Source organism: Leopardus geoffroyi, chromosome C1, assembly GCF_018350155.1.
Source record: "Leopardus geoffroyi isolate Oge1 chromosome C1, O.geoffroyi_Oge1_pat1.0, whole genome shotgun sequence".
NCBI classification, from domain to species: Eukaryota; Metazoa; Chordata; class Mammalia; order Carnivora; family Felidae; genus Leopardus; species Leopardus geoffroyi.
Window position 1 is genome coordinate 117,879,693 of NC_059328.1, and position 19,338 is coordinate 117,899,030.

The 19,338-nt window shown below is 54.3% G+C and overlaps 1 long non-coding RNA gene across 1 annotated transcript; it reads left to right on the forward strand.

The window, feature by feature from the left end:
• The first annotated feature begins 2,248 nt into the window (after positions 1-2,248).
• LOC123596728 lies at positions 2,249-9,772 on the forward strand. Its single transcript, XR_006711829.1, has 3 exons — positions 2,249-2,354; positions 2,533-2,538; positions 9,762-9,772. It is a non-coding gene; the product is annotated as an uncharacterized LOC123596728 (long non-coding RNA).
• Positions 9,773-19,338: the final 9,566 nt, after the last annotated feature.

The window sequence follows — 19,338 nt, forward strand, 5'->3', positions numbered from 1 at the left end:
CCCCCCACTGGCCCACCGACCTCCGGCTGGTCCTGTGCTCCAGGCTCCATAGCTGATTCTAGACGTCGCCATCACCGGCAGCTAGGGTGGCCCACCTGGGAGGTGAGGGGTTCCCTCGGAGTCACACAGTGGGGACGGAGACTAAGCCCAGGTCAGGAGCTCTTGCTCTAAGCTCGCACCCTGCCACCTGCCTCTGCACGGGCAGAGAAGGGACTGCGGGGGCGTCACCAGCCATGCTGCTAAACAAGCCAGGACTTTACCTTACTCTCTGTTGAGTGGATTTGAGTTGAGGTCTGAGAAGCAGAGGCTGCAGGAGCTGAAGTTCATCAGAGAAGGGGTGGGGGGGGGGCTCTCGGCTCTGCCTCCTCCCCTCCCCGCTGGGGTTCTGCTGGTGTCTCCTCAGTGGGGAGGAGCCACCAAGGTCCGGCCATGGCATGCATCCACTTGACAATGCCTGTTGGGTGCTCCCGTGCGACAGGCCCTCCCTGGACGCTGCCATCAACTTGGATGAAAGGGACGAGGGAGCGAATGGTATTTGTTTATTCGTCCGGCTGGTGAGCGGATGTGCAACGCTTCTGTGTGCTGGGGCCTGGGCCTTTCTCTGGCCCTCAGGTGGGACCCCTGCTGTCACCTCCACTATCACCGCCCTCCCCTCCCCCCACTTATAAAATGTGCTGGCCTGGGACCTTCAAAGCCGACAGCTAGACTTGTGCCCATCTTGGTCGTGGGCGGTGACGTGAATTCAGCCCCAAGCCCCTGGAGCCTCTCCCCAGCCGCGAGTCTGTGTGTCGTCTTAGTGCCAGGGCCTCGAGTGGGGAGGGGACGAGGAAGGTGTGCAGCCGTGCCGGGGCTCACACAGCCTTGTCTCTGCCCGGGCATAGATCCCGATGTGGCCTGGCTTCTGCTCTGCTCTCCTGACACAAAGCCCAGGAAGTTCTCCCCACGTGCTGCTGCCAGGTCAGTCCGTCTGTGGAAAGGTGACTTCTTTCAGGGGGAAAGTTCTGGAACTTCTCACGAGCTAACAACCCAAGGAGTCACAAATCACCATTTATAAAGTAAACGTTTTCAGGGCGCCTGGGTGGCTCAGTCGGTTAAGCATCTGACTTCAGCTCAGGTCACGATCTCACAGTTCATGAGTTCGAGCCCCGCATTGGGCTCTGTGCCGACAGCTCAGGGCCTGGAGCCTGCTTTGGATTCTGTGTCTCCCTCTCTCTCTGCCCCTTCTTGTGCTCTCTCTCTCTCCAAAAATAAATAAGCACGTAAAAAAATTTAAAGTAAACATTTTCACTCTAAGAATGTTGCCTGTTTTCCATTCAACAAAACATTTATAAAGTGATTTTCTTTTTTTCTGGAAGGATGACACTTTACTTATAGCTCAACGTGACTGAAACACATCGAGTGTGGAAGAAATAGGAAGCCAAATAAATGTATGGCGGGGCCGTGTTTGGTTCCTTAGCCGTAAATATTAAGGTAGTGAAATAATTTGTAAGGTAGTGAAATAATTTCCCTCTTGCTGCTTTGTGCAAGGGCTCACAGCCCTGGTAATGCTGGCTAATTCAGCCCAGTTCCTTTCTGTCATGCTTCTGTTTTTCCAGAAAGTCATATAGGGGTGCCTGGGCGGCTCAGTCGGTTGAGCATCCGATTTCAGCTCAGGTCACGATCTCGCGGTCTGTGGGTTCGAGCCCCGCGTCGGGCTCTGTGCCGACGGCTCGGAGCCTGGAGCCCGCTTCGGATTCTGTGTCTCCCTCGCGCTCTGCCCCTCCCCCACTCACGCTCTGTCTCTCTCTGTCAACCGGTGTGCAGTAAAACACAATGCTCTCCAGGTAACAGAAAGATGCTGATTCCAGCTGACTTGGTCAACAGCGAGGCCTGGATGAGGTGGGGAGCTGACCGTGTGGGAAAGTGTTAAGGGATGTAACGTCAACAGAATTCGGTGACGTTCTGGTGACTGCCTTCTGAGGTAAAACTATGGCCCTTTTCGGCTTAGCCATTACCATTCTGATGTGCAGACTGCCCGAGGTGGGAAACGGCGCTTGGTCATACAAGCGAATCCAAGGTAAAGCGCAGTCGCTAGCCTGTAACGTGAAGTGGGGTCCAAGGATTGCTCAGCCTTCCCACCAGACGGCCTTGGCCACGCTTGTCTCTTTCCTTGGCCACTTCTTTTCACTAAGTTTATTTATTTATATTGAGAGAGAGTGAGGAGGGGAAGGGCAGAGGGAGAGGGAGAGAGAGAGAATCTCCAGCAGGAGTCAGCATGGAGCCTGACGCGGGGCTCGAACTCACGAACCGTGAGATCGTGACCTGAGCCGAAATCAAGAGTCTGTCGCTTAACTGGCCGAGCCCCCCAGGCAGCTGTCTTCTTGGCCACTCCTGTTTTAGCCCTGGGTCTCAGCCTTGTGTCCTCTTCCGTGAGCCCCCAGGCTGAGTCAGAGCCCTGCGTGCTCACTCGGCTCTCCCGACTGGGCCCGGTGGCCCCCGAAGGGCGCCGACTGTGTCTGCCTTGGTCACGTTGTACCCCAGCCCCCGCCGCAGCACGTGGTGCAGAGTGGGAACAAAGCAAACACGGGGCCGGGCCCCTCTACCCAGCTCGGAGCTGGCAGGTCCTGCCTCCCTGCTTGCCTGTCCCACCCGGGGTGGGACACAGCTCTTGTCTCCACATCTTGGGCTCTCTGCTGTTGCCCTACCTGCCCTGGTCACTCCCTCCCCTGCAGTCTGTCCCCAGGGAGCTCCCCCTGTCGTCTCCTCTAAGGGCACCTCTAGACATGCCCCTTTCTCCTTGGACAACATGCTCAGGACTCCTCTCTCCCCCCAGAGACCTTGCTCAGCTGTGGGTCCCCTTCTGGCCCCCATCCTCTCTGCTTTCCCCTGGGCTTCTGAGGTTCTTGGGAGAGAATTGCTGCTTCTATCTCCCCCTCCAGCCCTGGACAGTGTCCCCTCTGTCCCCACCGCCTCCCCAAAGTCCTGAGTGGTTGGCACCAGTGCTTGGCTTCGGCCTTAGGTGCCGGCCTCCCTGGCTACGTGTGACACTGCTGGTCAGCGTCCGTCCCCTTCCCTGTCTTCTCCGAGTAAAGGTTTTCTAGTACACCAAGATTGCTGCACTCAGAGAGATCCAGAAGGCCCTTGGGAGTCTGTCCAGGCATGGCTCTCCCCTCAGCCCCATGCGAGCGCTGGAGGTCCCTCCACACCAGGCCCCCAGGCTGCACGTGGCAGCAGCTCTGAAGCCTTGCAGGTGCTCAGCAGAGACCTGTTTGCAAGGATCTCCCCCACAGGCACAGCAACCACAGGCTCAGTGGCGGGGGGGGGGGGGTGGGTCTTTATCTGGGCCCTTGGATCTCGAGGGTCTGCGGAGAGAATCCAGGGGGTTGCAGCTTGGATGGGAAAGAACGATACTTTTATACCTTTATTTGCATCAACCTGTAACTGAGATGTAACAGTTCCTTTCAGTATGTGGGGAAGAAGTAGGAGAAGGAGGGGAGGGGGAAGGGGTAGAGGAAGAGGAAGAAGAAGGAGGAGAGAGAAGGAGAGGATGGAGAAAAAGAAGATGAGGAAGAGTAGGAAGGGGAGGAGGGGACCTAAGATGAAGAGGAAGAAGAAGAGGGGAGGGGGAGGAGGAGGAGATGAGGGAGAAGAGGGAGAAGGAGAAGGAGAAAGAGGGGGAGGAGGGGGAGGAGGAAGAGGGAGAGGGAGAGGAGGGGAAGGAGAAGGAGGAGGGGAAGAAGAAGAAAAAAGAGGAGGGGAGGAGGAGGAGGGGGAGGGAGAGGAGGGAGGAGGAGAAGGAGGAGGAGGGGGAGGGAGAGGAGGGAGGAGGAGAAGGAGGAGGAGGGGGAGGGAGAGGAGGGAGGAGGAGAAGGAGGAAGAGGGGGAGGAGGAGAAGGAGGAAGAGGGGGAGGAGGAGGGGGAGGAGGAGGGGGAGGAGGAGGAGGGGGAGGGAGAGGAAGGAGGAGGAGAAGGAGGAGGAGGGGGAGGAGGAGGAGGGGGAGGAGGAGGAGGGGGAGGAGGAGGAGGGGGAGGGAGAGGAGGGAGGAGGAAAAGGAGGAGGAGGGGGAGGAGGAGGGGGAGGAGGAGGAGGGGGAGGGAGAGGAGGGAGGAGGAAAAGGAGGAGAGGGGGAGGAGGAGGAGGAAGAGAAGGAGGAGGAGGAGAAGAAGAAAAAGGAGGAGGAGGGGGAGGGAGAGGAGGGAGGAGGAGAAGGAGGAAGAGAAGGAGGAGGAGGAGAAGAAGAAAAAGGAGGAGGAGGGGGAGGGAGAGGAGGAGGAGGAGGGAGAGGAGGGGGAAGAGAAGGAGGAGGAGAAGGAGGAGGAGGAGAAGAAGAAAAAGGAGGAGGAGGGGGAGGGAGGGGAGGGAGGAGGAGAAGGAGGAGGAGGGGGAGGAGGAGGAGAAGGAGGAAGAGAAGGAGGAGGAGGAGAAGAAGAAAAAGGAGGAGGAGGAGGGAGAGGAGGGGGAGGAGAAGGAGGAGGAGAAGGAGAAGGAGGAGGATAAGGAGAAGAAGAAGAAAAAGGAGGAGGAGGGGGGAGGGGGAGGAAGTCTCATTAGCAGAACCGGTGGCTCTGTCCTCAATCACAAATGTCTCCCATCTTGTTATGAACACCTCACACACCATTTGCAGTCGCCACCACTTTGCACATACAGTCCCATCCCACGGTTGTTACAGATTTTGACAACTGTTTTTGTGTATCATTGATTTTCCTTGAAGCCTTATCATTTCAATATCTAAGAACCTTGACCTGGGGAGGGAGGGCTCTATAGGCCCACAGAGAGGACCAGAAGACCCAGGACACAGGACAGGCTGGGGCTCCTGGGGGAGGGCAGAGAGGATGCTGGGAAGTGGCCGGGGTCCTTTTGCCATGATGAGCCGGTGGTCCAGCCTGGGATGGTCAAGGAGACTGACCTCAAAGCTTTAACCTAAAGAAACATGGTCTAACTGACAGTGACCCAAAACTTGAGAAAAGTTGTGTAAATACGTAACTAGAAATTAGAATGTTCTACAATGCAATAATTTGGAAAGAGGTGAGAAGTACAGTTGACCGTTGAACAACATGGCTTTTAACTGTGTGGGTCCACATTCCGATACATACAGTACATGCTGTAAATATATTTTCTCTCCCTTATGCTTTTTTTTTTCCAAGTTTTTATTTATTTATTTTTGAGAGAGAGTGCACAAGTGGAGGAGGGGCAGAGACAGAGAAGGAGACAGAGAATCCGAGGCAGGTTCCAGGCTCTGAGCTGTCCGCAGAGAGCCCGATGCAGGGCTCAAACTCGCGAACCACGAGATCATGACTTGAACCAAAGTTGGACTCTTAACCAGCTGAGATGCCCAGGTGCCGCTATTTTATTTTATTTAAAAAATTTTTTTTAAAAATATTTATCTGTTTTTGAGATAGAGAAAGAGAGAGTGAGGGAGGGGCAGAGAGAGCGGGAGACACAGAATCTGAAGCGGGCTCCAGGCTCTGAGCTGTCAGCACAGAGCCCGACGCGGGGCTCGAACTCATGAACTGTGAGATCGCGACCTGAGCTGAAGTTGTACCCTTAACTGACTGAGTCCCAGGCGCCCCTCTTCTCCAGTTTTAATGAGACTTAATTGTGGAGGAGAAAGGGGGCCGTGGGGCTTACCAGGAAAGGACACTCCACCCCCAGCTTGCAGTCAGGGCCCACTTTTACTGATTATCCCTTTGCAGTAACCCCCAGTCCAGCCCCCAGTAAATGCAGGCGACTCATCTGGCCAGCCCCACTGGCTCCTCTAGGTTTTCCTCCTGCTTGCTTCTTTCCTATTTCTCTCCTAGCCCTGTGCATGGACAAGATACAGACAGCCCTTCAGGGTGTGCTCACTCTGGGCTGACTCTGCCCTCAATCTTGATGAGTCTCCTTTGATGCTGTTTGATATGGAACCAGCTCCAAGTGGAGACAGCAGCCCTCAGTTAAAGTATAAATAAATAAATCATTAGGCCTTGCTCAAGAGCCATAACTGGCGCTGGGCTGAAGACAGGCACCCACAGACACATTCATTGAACCCCTGCTGTGCACTGCTGTGGGTGGTGGAGTAGGGTGTGGGAAGGCAGCCCGCTTGGCTGGGCAGCTAGTGGAAGTGTTGATCTCATGAGAAAGCATCAGTGCTGACTTCCTTCCTTCCTTCCTTCCTTTCTTCTTTCTTTTAGTTTTGAGAGCCAGGGAGCATGAGCAGGGGAGGGGCAGAGAGAGAGGGAGACAGAAGACCCAAAGCGGGCTCTGCGTTGACAGCAGTGAGCCTGATGAGGGCCTTGAACTCACAAACTGTGAGATCATGACTTGAGCCGAAGTCAGACGCTCAACTGACTGAGCCACCCAGTCGCCCCAGAAACTAGGTTTTACAGACAATAAAGGCTGCCCCTTCCCAAGCTGCCCCTGGCCACCATCCACCCCTTGTGGTGTCTCGGTCTCTCTGTCTCTCTCTGTCTCTCTGTCTCTGTCTCTGTCTCTCTCACACACACACACACACACTCAGAGCAGATGGTTTGGGGGAAGTAGTAGTATGTATACTGACCACCAGGTGGCGCCAGGATGCCACAGTTGGGACACCATGGAAGCTCCTCAGTTGGGAAGAAAACCAAGAACCGCCTGGAAGGCACGGAGAAAGGAGGCCCAGGGAAGACGACCTATCTCTATCCCTTGTCCAGAGACTTAGGTGCCTTTGACACTTGGGCCAGGATGAGTCCAGAACAGCACCAGATATTCAGTACAGAGGGCCCACCTGCAGCGGTCTGTGTCCCAGTTACCTGCTAGGAATTCTGCAGCAGGGAGGCTTTAAAATGGGGGGATCGTTTTAGTGATAATTAATTTTAAAAGTTCAGTATACTCCCAGACCCCACCATTCAACACTTCTTATCCCTCCTCACTGCCCAAACACATTAAACGACACTCAATATGATCCACGAGAAAATAGTAAGCAACGTAATTGCACACTTTTACCTTCTCTCAAAGTGGACGCACATCAAGTCACAAAAACCACCTGCACGGTCCCATGGCTTATATAGCATGACGTGTGCCAGAGAGTGGGACACGGACCCCGTGGGTGGCCTCTATTTCCCTGCTGACTGCTTGTCCGGTTTTCCAGGCTCTGCGCTGACCCCACAGGTAGCGCTCCCTGCGTGGCAGGCATTTCACGACATGCCACCTTCTCCCACGTTTTAATCGTTTATAAAGTACAAATACAAGTATGCAGGATGGGTCACTGGCTTTATTTCTCGTAATTCAGCTTGGTTTCTAGTTCATGCATCTGTGCTCGACCTGACTGTGTCCTGATTCGCCACTGGTCCCTGGCATTGACTCTAAGTTTAGATAAGGTGTGAGGGTGAATGTATGAGTGCGGGGTGTGTGTGTGTGTGTGTGTGTGTGAGAGAGAGAGAGGATCTGGTCTTGGATACCGTATGTGCCCCACTAAGTGATGTCCCCCTGACACTGTGCCCAGACCTCTTAGGGTCCCAAGCCCTCCCTGTGGGCTCTATGGCACCCTTGGGGGTAGACAGGGAAATCACAAGGCAGCTTTTTGGGGGGCACAGGGATTGCAGACACGCGGGATGCAGCCGGTCCCTCCCAACAGCTCTCCGAGGGGCGGGCTCAGGGCCCCTGTGTCCCTGAGTCCTGAATGGCTACCTTGGGCTTCCCAAATGAGGACCTCACGTCTGTCCTTCTGTCTGTCTTCATCCTCTCCTCAGCCTGGGCAACCATTTCCTGCTCTTGGTGAGAGACAGCGGGATAATATTCTCCTCTTTTCTCCAGCATCTTACCTGGTGACAAATGTACTCTCCCATAACAGGAGACTTTTGGCAGAGACCTGAAGGACTAGCATAACGGCTCTCAGTGGCGTGGGCATACTGTGGTTGTCCCAGATTTGGGGGTGCGAGTGGCTTTTCGAGTGTGGATACTCCAGTACAGACAATGGTCCCATACACAGGGAGATGGGCCATAGTGCCCCCCACTGGGGGACCGCTGGACCACAGGAGACTTGCTCTCCACTCTGCAGTATCCCAGCCCAGCTCGAGTAAAAGGAAGGACAAAAAGAAAGGACGAAGGTGAACTATCGTTAAAACATGCTGTGCTTCCAAATGACAAGTGGGGGGGGGGGGAGGGGTCAGAGGGTGGGTAAGGGGCTGCTTTGGGGAGATGTGGCAGGTGGTCCCAGGTCTGAACTTGGCTCTCATGCAGGGTGTGGTCAGGCTGCTGGGAGCAGGGACTTCCCACTGAAAGCCTCTGAAATCAGGTTGGGGGCAGCTGGGCAGGCCTCAGCGGGGTCAGCCTGGTGTCTGAACAGTCCCCGTATGGCCTGGCCTTCCCCACACAGCTGAGCAGGGAGAAATGCCAGTGACCCCAACATGTTCCCTCCTTTCCCCTGTCCTGGCTGAGAACTGTCTCTGGGCAGTGTTTTTTGTTTTTTTGTTTTTTTGTTTTTTTTTCAAACGTTTATTTATTTTTGAGAGTGAGAGAGACAGAGCATGAGCGGGGGAGGGGCAGAGAGAGAGAGAGAGAGAGACACACACACACACACACACACAGAATCCGAAGCAGGCTCCAGACTCCGAGCTGTCAGCACGGAGCCCGACGCGGGGCTCGAACTCACAAGCCTTGAGATCATGACCCGAGCCGAAGCCAGCCGCTTAACCGACTGAGCCACCCGGGCGCCCCCAGGCAGTGTTTTAAAACGCATTTTATTTTGGAGAATTTCAAACCTACACCAAGTGGACCGAGGAGTATAATGAACCCCCAGGAGCCATCCTGCAGCCTCATTGACCGTTGCCCCCTAGCCAGCCTGCCCCAGCCACAAGGCACCCACTCCCCGCCTCCCTCTTGAAGCACATCTCAGGCATCATATCCTGTCATCCGAAAGTATTTCAGTGCACATGCCTGACAGATGGCAGGGCCACGCCAGCTCCCGCAAAAGCCCAGCTTCAGCCCTCCGGTTACCTGAGAGGGGGCAGAATGTCCTTTCCGGACCCAGACAAGGTCCCCCTGGGATGGGGTGCGGGGACCAGAGTGAGGAGCTTCGGGGCCTCTCCTTTTTTTCTTTTTTAACTTTTCATTCTGAAAGAATTTCAGACTTCCAGAAAGTTGCAAAAATGCTACAAAGAATTCCGCATTCTCAAGAGTCACCGAGTGAGTTGCGTAACCACAGGCCAATGATCAAAATCAGGAAATTAACGGCTTACAACGCTATTATCTAATCTACAGATCTTATTTAAATTTTGCCAATTCAGTCGTCTCCCTTAATCTGGAAGCATTCCTCGGTCTTGCTTTATCTTCTTTTGGAAGATTATTGGCTAGTTATTTTGCAGAATTTGGGTTTGTGGGATGTTCCCTCATGACTAAATCTGTGTTAGGCATTTTTTTGGCAGGGGGACCACAGAGGGATGACGTATCCTTTGAGCGCATCGTTTTGGGGGCTCACGATGTCTGATGTCTCTACTATGAAGTTACAATTTTGTCCCCTTTGTAATTAAGTGCCCTTGGGGAGATAATCTGAGACTATGTAAATGTCTTATATTCATCATATTTTTGCCTACTGGTTTTAGCATTCATTGTTGGTTCTTGTTTGAAACAATTATTACTGAGGTATTTACCAAATAGTGATTCTTCCTCCCTCTCTCTCTCTGCCCCTTCCTTGCTCACGCTCTATCTCTCTCTCTCAAATGAAATAAATATTAACAAAAATAAAAGAATAAAATTTAAAAAATGGGGCACCTGGGTGGCTCAGTCAGTTAAGCGTCCGACTTCAGCTCAGGTCATGATCTCACAGTTTGTGGGTTCGAGCCCCATGTTGGGCTCTGTGCTGACAGCTCAGAGCCTGGAACCTGTTTCAGATTCTGTGTTTCCCTCTCTCTCTCTGCCCCTTCCCTGCTCACGGTCTCTCTCTCTAAAATAAATAAACATTAAAAAAAATTTTTTTTAATTAAAAAAATTAAAAAATAAATTTAAATCGTGATTTTTTTCTCTGTTATTCCTTCAACATTTAACACTGGAAATTTCTTTTGTGAGGACAGGCTTTCCTTTCTCCCCCACTTATATATTTATTCATTTATCTATGTCTGTGTAACTCATCGATTCTTATTGATCTATGGCTTATGGACCATTACTATCACTATTTTTTTATTCAAATAATCAGTTGGCCTCAATGTCCTTTTGACATGTCCTTATAAACTTTTGAGCATTTCCTTGCTCTGTGCCATCACACCACACTCCAAGCTCATCTCGTACTTGTGCTGACCCAGCCTTGGAGAGAGCTGTGTCTCTAAGGACCCTGGTTTCTCTTACTGAGAACAGTTTGTAGAAATCAGCCTCCGGGTGCTGGTGGTGCTCATTTACTCATCTGTTCAGTTCTCGTTTGCACGTAAAATAGTTTCAGAATTGCCCGCCCACGTCCCTGTGAACGATGCATCTACCCACTAGGGTGTACTAGATGTGTACGTGTCTTTCTGCCTTTAGCCTCACAGGATATGGTAAAAATACCGTTCCCGGATCTTCATGGATTAGCTTCCTTCTCGCTCCCATTCAGGGTAGGGGTATAGTTCATTTGTAAAACGATTCGTTTCACTTATTTCTGGTTGCATTTCATTTCGGGTTTTCTCCCAGCCTTGCTGATTTCAAAAATGCTTTGACTGCACCCAATGCTAACGTGATTCTGAAAGTCAGAATTATTCAAATAGGTACCCTCAGGCACCACGCCCTCTATCTCTCTACCCTGTCCCCATCCCCCATCCTTTTCACCCTGGTCCCCCCCTACCCCCATAACCAATCTCATCAGGGTCACGTTTATCCTTCCTGCGTTTCCTTTGCACAAATGAGCAGGTATATGTTTATTTTCTCGTACATGGAAGGTGAGCTACAGACCCCCACACTTGGCTCTTTTTACACAACACTATCACCTGGAAAGTGCTTCTTTCCCAAGCCCTTTTTAATCCAGTGTCCTCTGCACCATTTTATTTTTCCAACACAACTTATGTGTTGGAGAAGCTGGCTGTTTGTCCTGTCGTTACCCAGTCTGGATGTTGCTGGTTGCATCCCCACGGTGTCCTTTAAGCAAGCTCCTCTGTCCCTGTCTTTTCTTTGATTGATAAGTATGTCCACTGATTTGGTCAGATGCAAGTTTGCTCGTTTTTATCCTTCCCAACCTGTAGGGCTAAGGCGGGCACAGGGTTTTTACCAATCAGTTATTGTTGTGAAAACGCAACGAGTTTAGCAACTCCTGCCTGCAATATCACAGACTACCAGTAGAGGGGGATGTTACATCAAGGAAACTCGCTCTTGGCCTGGCCGCCCGCCACCCTCCCCTCTGCCCGTGCTTGTCTGTTTATCTGGGCCTGGCAACCGGGTTTCCTCCTTGCTCTCCAAGGACATGCCTGCACCCACGTCAGCGGGGCCTGCATCTCACCCATGGCTGGTGCACACACAGGCCTGGGGAGGGAGAGGACAATGATGCAGGTGGCCAGCCTGCCCCTGGTTCTCCTGGGCCAAGGTTTCTTTTCACCCCCATGTGCTCTCCTGTTTTCTATGTGTCTGGGCTGATGCAGACCGAGGGTGGCCCGTGAAGGCATTGGCTGTATGTCCTGAACGTAAACTTACTGCTTCTAACAAAGAATGAGTGGGTTGTCTTGCATTTGAAAAACCCGAACAGAATTGTTTATTTTGCGGATGCCTCTGTGAGACAATGGTTTTTATAGAAAAGGCCAAACGTGTTTATGAAACAAGAACGAAACTTTCTCAATGGCCTTAAGTTTCATGAGAGTCAGCGTCCCCTTTGAAGTGGATACGTGTATTTTCTTTGATCACATACCATCCAACAAGCAGGTCCCCAGCCTCCGGACCCCATTTCTAGCCTTATCTTTTTTTCCCCTTCGGAGTGGAAGCTCCATATGGTCAAGAAAGGACCCAAGTGGAACATACCAGCCAAAGTGAGAGTGTCCAGGGCACCCCAGAGGGGGGCGTTCATTTCCCCTGCTGGGTTTCTAGAAGGGGGTGCTGGAGGCCGCTGTGACCTGCTGGTTTGACCTCCCCACCCCACACCACCTTAGCAACTTACCACCTTAGTAACTTAGTAAGTTACCACCTTAGTAACTTAGTAACAGCTTCTGCAAAGGCCCTGGGTTCCGATGGGACTGGCCCAGGCTCTCCCTGTAAGGAAATCGATGCGAGAAAGTGACGCTCCAAGGCTGTTTGGTGAGCCAGGCCTCTGCAGGTGGAAGGGTCAAAGGTTCACGGTCCCCACACCCCCATCCCACGGGTATGAGGCTCTGGGGCCTGGGCTGCCCTCTGTCAACCAGAGCTGGCCTGGGCACTGCCTCAGGCTGACCTCACTGCCTGCCCCTCGATCCCTCTTAAGGGGGGGGGACTTCAGCAGGACCTGCCTTGGACACCACCCAAGTCCGGGGACCATGACCATTGTCCTTGCAGAGCACAATGAATGTGTGTATGAAGCCGAGTGATTATTCTCAGGGTCCCGTCTGGGCAACGGGGAGAGTGGCTGCCGGAGGCTGAAGTGAGAGCAAGTCCGAAACGATCGAGGTCCCCTGCCAGGCTCGCCATCCACCTCAGGAGTTGGGGACCGCTTGGGACAGCAGCGTCCCCCTGCGCCCACAGGTGAGGCCAGGCCAGGCCGGAAGCCTGGGGGTGGGCAGTGGCGTGCTGGGCGTGGCTAGTGCCGAAGGGTTGCTAAATATTCAGGAATGCTGGGAGTCGTCCTTACAAATTAAATTGTCCAAACAGATTGAATAAATATTAAAAACAAAGGCCATAAATACTCCAGGCTCAGGGCTTCCTGGTCGCTGTACTATACGCTGCTATCATCTACGTTCTAGCAGCGATTTACTGTTCTGGAAATACCGTATGAGGCCTTGCAACCGCGTCTGTGCGTTCAGTGAAGCCACAGAAGTGGCTTGAAATGACAGATGCCACAAATCAGGGCCTTTCCCCCGGTAAGCTGGCTGTTGGACGTTTCTCGGCGCACCACCAGTGGGGTTGACCCTCTGCACACGTGGCCAGGGATCCCTGCGGGCACACAACCCTCTTCGGCTGAGTGGGTAGGTGGTTGGACTACTGGTCTCCGTTCCTGGCTTTTGGGAGCTTCCGCAGGGGTGGGGTGTGCAGGTTCCACTCTTCCTTCTCACTCTTTTCTGCTGAGGCCCAAAGACCCGGCCACCTTGGCTCGTCCTGGATCAGCCCAGGGCCGTGGCTACAGTAGATACATGTTTGCTGAGCACTGGCCAGGCCTGGCCCCCCGCTGGCTCACTGCACATCCACTCCGTGAGCAACGGATGAGAAAGTGAGGTTCTGAGAGGGGGAGCTGACCAAGGCCTGGCAGCCGGTGCGTGGAAGGCTGGGACTCCGCTGGACTCGAGGTCAGTGTGTCCCAGCACACTGCCCTGGGCCTCTAGCCACTGGGGCGGCACTGGGGGAAGGCTCAATGGGAGGCCGCCACGCTGGTCCAGGCCTCCGGGGTGTGGGGCCCTGCCGGCTACCCTGTCCGCTTCTAGAATTCCTCGGGGGGTGCGTGGCCCTTTCCTTGTGTCCTCTTCCACACGTGTTTCACTAAGAAGACAAATTGTCAGAGCACGAACACCCTACTCGGGGTTCTTGGAGGAGAAAGTAGCGGGAGGAACCCGGTTGGGCTGGGGCCTCATGGGGAAGAGGAAACAGGCAGAGGAAGGCTTGTCGATAGCCCCCAGAAGCAACGTCCCGACGGCCAACGGCCCAGGAGGGGTCTCGCCCTAGCAGTCTCCCTTGGCGGGGAAAGTCAAGGGTAGAAGAGTGGCAGGTGGCCCGGCAGGTGGAGAGTGACAGGAGGGCAGGGCTGGGCAGGCTGGCCCCTGGGAGGGCTCAACTCAGGGGGCAGGATCCAGCTCGCAACCTGGCTCTAAACCCCAGACGGTCGCTGAGGGATGAGTGGATACAACACAATGTGGTCTATCCATACGATGCAATATCATTCATTCTTTTTTTTTTTTTTTTAATTTTTTTTTAACGTTTATTTATTTTTGAGACAGAGAGAGACAGAGCATGAAGGGGGGAGGGGCAGAGAGAGAAGGAGACACAGAATCCGAAGCAGGTTCCAGGCTCTGAGCCATCAGCCCAGAGCCTGACGTGGGGCTCGAACTCACGGACCGCAAGATCGTGACCTGAGCTGAAGTCGGACGCTTAACCGACTGCGCCACCCAGGCGCCCCTATCATTCATTCTTAAAAAGGAATTGAAGGGCGCCTGGGGGGCTTGGTCGGTTAAGCGTCTGACTCTGGATTTCAGCTCAGGTTATGATCTCACGGTTCCTAAGTTCGAGCCCATCGGGCTCTGTGCTGACAGTGCGGAGCCTGCTTGGGATTCTCTCTCTTTGCCTCTCCTCCGCTTGCTCTCTCTCTCTCTCAAAATATGTAAGTAAACTTAAAAAAAATTTTTTTTTTCTAAAAAAGAAGAAGAAATTGAATTCAGACACATGCTAAACATGGGTGAAGCTTGAGGATATTATTTTAAGTGAAATGGACCAGTCACACAAAGACCAATACTGTGGGATTCCACTCGTAAGCAGTCAAATTCACACAAACAGAGGGTGGTGGTTGCCAGCGGCCGGGGAAGGGGGAACTTGTGAGCTACTGTTGAGCGGGGCCAGGCTTTCAGTTTGGGAAGCTGCGGAAAGTTCTGGAGGAGGACGGTGGTGATGGCTGCATAACCGTGTGAATGGGCTCAATGCCACGATACCCTGAGACCTGGCTAAGTGGTAAATTTTGTGTTGTGTGTTTTACCACGATTTAAAAAAGAAGTTGAAAATATGCTTAAACAACAACAACAACAACAACAACAACAACAACAAAACAAAACGTAGAGGATGGAAGGAACCCGCTTAAGTGCAGACAGAAAGTCCCAAAGGCAGAGGGCAAGGGGCTAAGTGGAAAGATCCGCGGGGCCCCGGAGGGGCTGGTTCTAGGTCTGTGGCCATGGCCACGTCCTCCACCGCTGTGGACGTCTGCCTTCCCCTCTGTGAAATGGCTCCACACAACCCGCAAGCCTCCCTCATGAGGCTGCTGTAAGGCTGTCAGACCGAGCAGTGGCCCAAGTGAGGACTGTCCCCAAGGTGGACCCCGAGAGGCCCGGGAGACCCCTCTCCCGGGGACACAGCAGCTCGGAACCCTGGAACCACCAGCTGCTGGTGGAGCAACCTCACCCGTGAGGGATGCTGAAGCCTCTTCAGGAAAGAAAGCCGTGGGTTCCTGAGGTAGCAACTGTAAAGTAACTAAAGGAAACCCCGATGGGGACCAGAAGGTGCCACGGGTCCAACGGTATTTTATTTCTCCCCATGAATTCCTGACTTTCTCCCCAAAGGACCTTAAGTGATTTGCAATGATTAGCAAAGGTGTAATCCCAGGCAATGCTTTGGTTGCCCCCGTATCACTCTGACCCCCGCCACACAGATGGGAAACGGGGCTCAGCGGGGAGAAGTGACGTGCCCAAGGACACACAGCTGGGCAGAGTCTGGGTGGCTCAGGCTGTGGATCTCCAGCTGGTGGCCTCGGCCTCGTGGACCTGTCCTCCCTCCCCCTACAGGTCTGGGACAAGTCTTGTGCCATTTGGCTGAGGATCAGCTTCCTGGCTCCAGTGTCCTTGCCCAGGGAAGAAACTTAGTGGGGCCTGATTTTGCACTGTATTTCCATTGGGTTTTTCAGGCACGGCCTGCTGTGTGGACTTCACGATGGCCCGAGGGCCCCTGAGCATCACCACGGGGAGGTCCTTCTTCCCTCCCTCCCATCCTAACATCTTTCCTGCCCTCCCTCCTTCCTCCCTGCCTTGCTTCTTCAAACATTTATGGAGCCCGCCCTCAGTGCCCGGCCCAGGGGTCTCTGCCTGGAGGAAGGGGCAGTCTGATGGGGAGACAAGCAAGTGAAAGGGGGGTTTGTGGTAGGACAGAGCTCAAACTGGGGGACCGTGCGCCCCAACGGAGGACAGCCCAGCAGAGGCAGGAACCAGCGAGGGTGCGCCTGGAAGGGCTATCAACCTGATGCTTCGCTGAGTCTGGGGAGGCCGCATCCATTCAAGCCCCCAGCACCCCAGTGGTTCAAGGCTCAGGGCCCTTTCTTTCTTCAGGTGCAAGAGGCCGGCATGGAGGAGGCAAAGTTCTGCCCGCACGTCTGGGCTTGGCCTCTGGCTCACTGCACACTTGGGCAGCTGGGTACAAGTTTCTCTATCTGTCCAGCCATAAAATGGGTCCAAGAAGACCTATGACGGGGAGCCAAGGCTGGGAGGGTAGCAGGACGAATGGTCCGTCAGTGGGTTTCGTGTCCTCCCTGGGCGCAGTCCTCACGCCTGTGGTCAGCAGCGGGGGGCGGGGGCGGGGAGGAACATGGCCCCAGGATCTGCACTTCAGCTGTCTGCAGGGATGGGGGAAGTGGGGCCCCTCATTCACCCCCAGGTTGGTCCCCACGCCAGCCCTGGCACGGAGCCTCCCTTTCGCAGGAAGGCCAAGTTACCGAAACAGATAAATCAATCTGTCAAGAAGAAGCCTTGGAGAAAGAATCTCTCAACTGTCTCAGCCAAGAAGCTCAAAGGGGAATTGTTCCCCGAGACGAGGGAGGAAACAACAGACACCTTCTTTGTGGGCCCTGCCTGCGGGCGCCCCTCTCGCGGCTCCCTGCCCCTCCTTCCCACGTGTCCCCCAAGAGCACCTGTGGGCCGGGGGCCAGCCCAGGGGCCGTCACAGCGTCCTCCCACTGGCTCCCGGGCAGTGCCCAAGCCCAAAGCCACCTGTCTGGGGGAGGCAGAGGCCAAGAGCCACTGTTTGGCTCCTGTCCCAGTTCTGACTGGGACACCTCCTTCTCTGAGACTCAGTCCCTTATCTGTTCAGCGGAGTCCTCAGGACCTGAGCCACCCACCTTGCCAATGGGGGGTGAGGGCCCGTCCCAGGCCAACTCTCACTCAGCATGACCATCAGAACCAGGAAGGTGAAGGGGACCGGGGAGACTGGCCGTGAGCAGACAATGAGCCTCTGGAGACCGGGACACCCTCGCGTTCCCTCAAGATAGAAAAGGAACATTCTCGGAGAAATGAGGATGACTCTTCCTGGAGGGAAGGGGCGGGGGGGGGGGGGGGGTGGGTAGTGCTTGGGTCCGCAGCCTGCCCTACCGCTTCCCAGCTGGGTGACCTTGAGAAAGGTACTCGATCTCTCTGTGCAGCGATTTCCTCACGTGCAGGATGGGCATCTCGTGGCACCTTCCTTGCGGCTCGCAGTGAAGATTATGTTCGCCGTGTACCACGCACCTGGCACTTTGCGGGCGCATCATAAACGTGAGCGGCATTATCTTGCAGCACAGTAAGGGTGTATGATAAACCATCGCTTCGCACGGCTTTTCTCATTTAACCCTCCCTCACTGCCGCTCTGTGAGGAGGGTCGCAGCGTCCTCACTCTCTGGGTGAGGAAACTGAGGCTCAGAGAAGGGCATAACTGCCCAGGGCTTCACAGCTCAGACCTGCAGCCCTCGTAGCAAGGGCTCTTTCTGGCTTCCAGGTATCACTGCTTCGGCTGCACTTTGCAGGCAGGAGGGCCGGAAGGGCATCTGAAGCAGGCGAGGGGACAGCGGAGGCGGGTGTGAGCCCAGCCCCCATCACAGCTCCCCGCTTCGTGTCGCTGATCACGGCTTTGTCAGAGGGACTGTCCCCGGAAGCAGTCCCTTGAAGGGGAGGGTTCGTGGGAAGGGATGGGGCGGGGGGAGCCCGAAGCGGGCATCGGACGCGCAAACAAACCCCAAGTCAGGGGCAGTCCGAGGATGTCGCCGGCGGACCTGGGAACGTGCGAGCTGCGGTTCAAACCAGAGCAAGAGGGGGACAGTCCCACCGCCTGCAGCTCTGCTTCCACCATGGCCCCAGGGAGGGCTGGGAGCGGAAAGGCCTTAGTTCAAAACTGGGAAGATTGCCCAAGAGAGGCAGAGCGGGAAGCCCTCCGTGGGCATGGGCGGAGGCCCCGTGAGTCAGAAGGGTCCTCCAGAGGCAGAAGGGGAGGCGGCAGGGACGCCACATGGCCACCTGGAAGCCCATGCAGTGACATCTGCTCGCACATGAAAGGTGGCTGCAGAGTGTCAGCAGCCTGGGCGTGCCAGCATAACGTCATCGGGGCGAGGGGGGCCGGCGGGGGGGTTGTGGTACGTGCCCCCTAACTTCCCAGGGGAAAAAGCTTTGCCACTGTCAGGGGACATGAAAGAACTGTCAAAGATCCATGAAACTAGCTGTATGGATTGTGAAACATAAGACTCACTTCTGTTTGTTTTGTGACAATGTGGAAGCCACAGATGTTCTCTCGAGATGAAAGAGAAGAACTCCCAAGGACATCTCTTGTTGTGACCTCTAACGTCTCCTCCACGTCACCTGCCACCCCCCCAACCCCATTCCCATGGGGCCGCACCCACACCTGGGGTCCATGGGTCAGGGGTCAAAGGAAGAGATGGGCCAATGGTGACGTCTTGGCAGGGGGAGCAGGTGTCATGGGTCGGGGATCAAAGGTCAGATGGGCAGTTATCTCAAGGCAAAGACGTGTGGCTGTTAATATCTAGAGGTCAAGGACCGGCCGGTTAGCATATGTCTGGGGCAGGCCAGTGGTGGGGGAACAGTAAGGCCTTGAGAAAGGAGCCATGGCCAGAAGAACGAAGGCAGAACTCCCCTCCAGGGGGCTAACACAGAGTAAGGCCGTGTGCCTGGGCCGCCCTGCCTGGTGGGTTGTCCCACCTTGGGAGGTGAGCAACATTACATTGATCTTGCAGGTGAGGAACTGAGGCCCAGAGAAGTTGAGTAAATCACCACAAGTCTCACCGCTCTGGAGCGTCAGGGTTGGCATCAGAAGTGGCACTGACAGCACAGTGAAGGGCCAGGTCACAGAAGCAAGGGTGGTCTGTATTCTGAGGACACACTCAAACACTGATGGCTCACCTCTGGAAACGAGGGTCATGTCTGAGGTCCGGATTCACTAAGGCGTTAGCTCAGAAGAATACGGAATCCATCATATTTTAGATCAGGGATTTCCAAAGAGGTCCCGATGAGAAATAATGACACCAGTAACTAACAAAGTCTTACTTTACAGAGTGGGTGACACATTTTGGTTGCACGTTTGCTCACATTAAAAGATGTTACAGGTGTTCGGCTCAGGTCACCATCTCACGGTTTGTGGGCTTGAGTCCTGCATCGGGCTCTGTGCTGACAGCTGAGAGCCTGGAGCCTGCTTTGGATTCTGTGTCTTCCTCTTTCTCTCAACCCCTCCCCAACTCATGCTCTGTCTCTCTCTCTCTCTCAAAACTAAAAAAAAAACATTAAAAAAAAAGATGTTATAGGCCAAAATTAGAGAAAGGTTTTTTT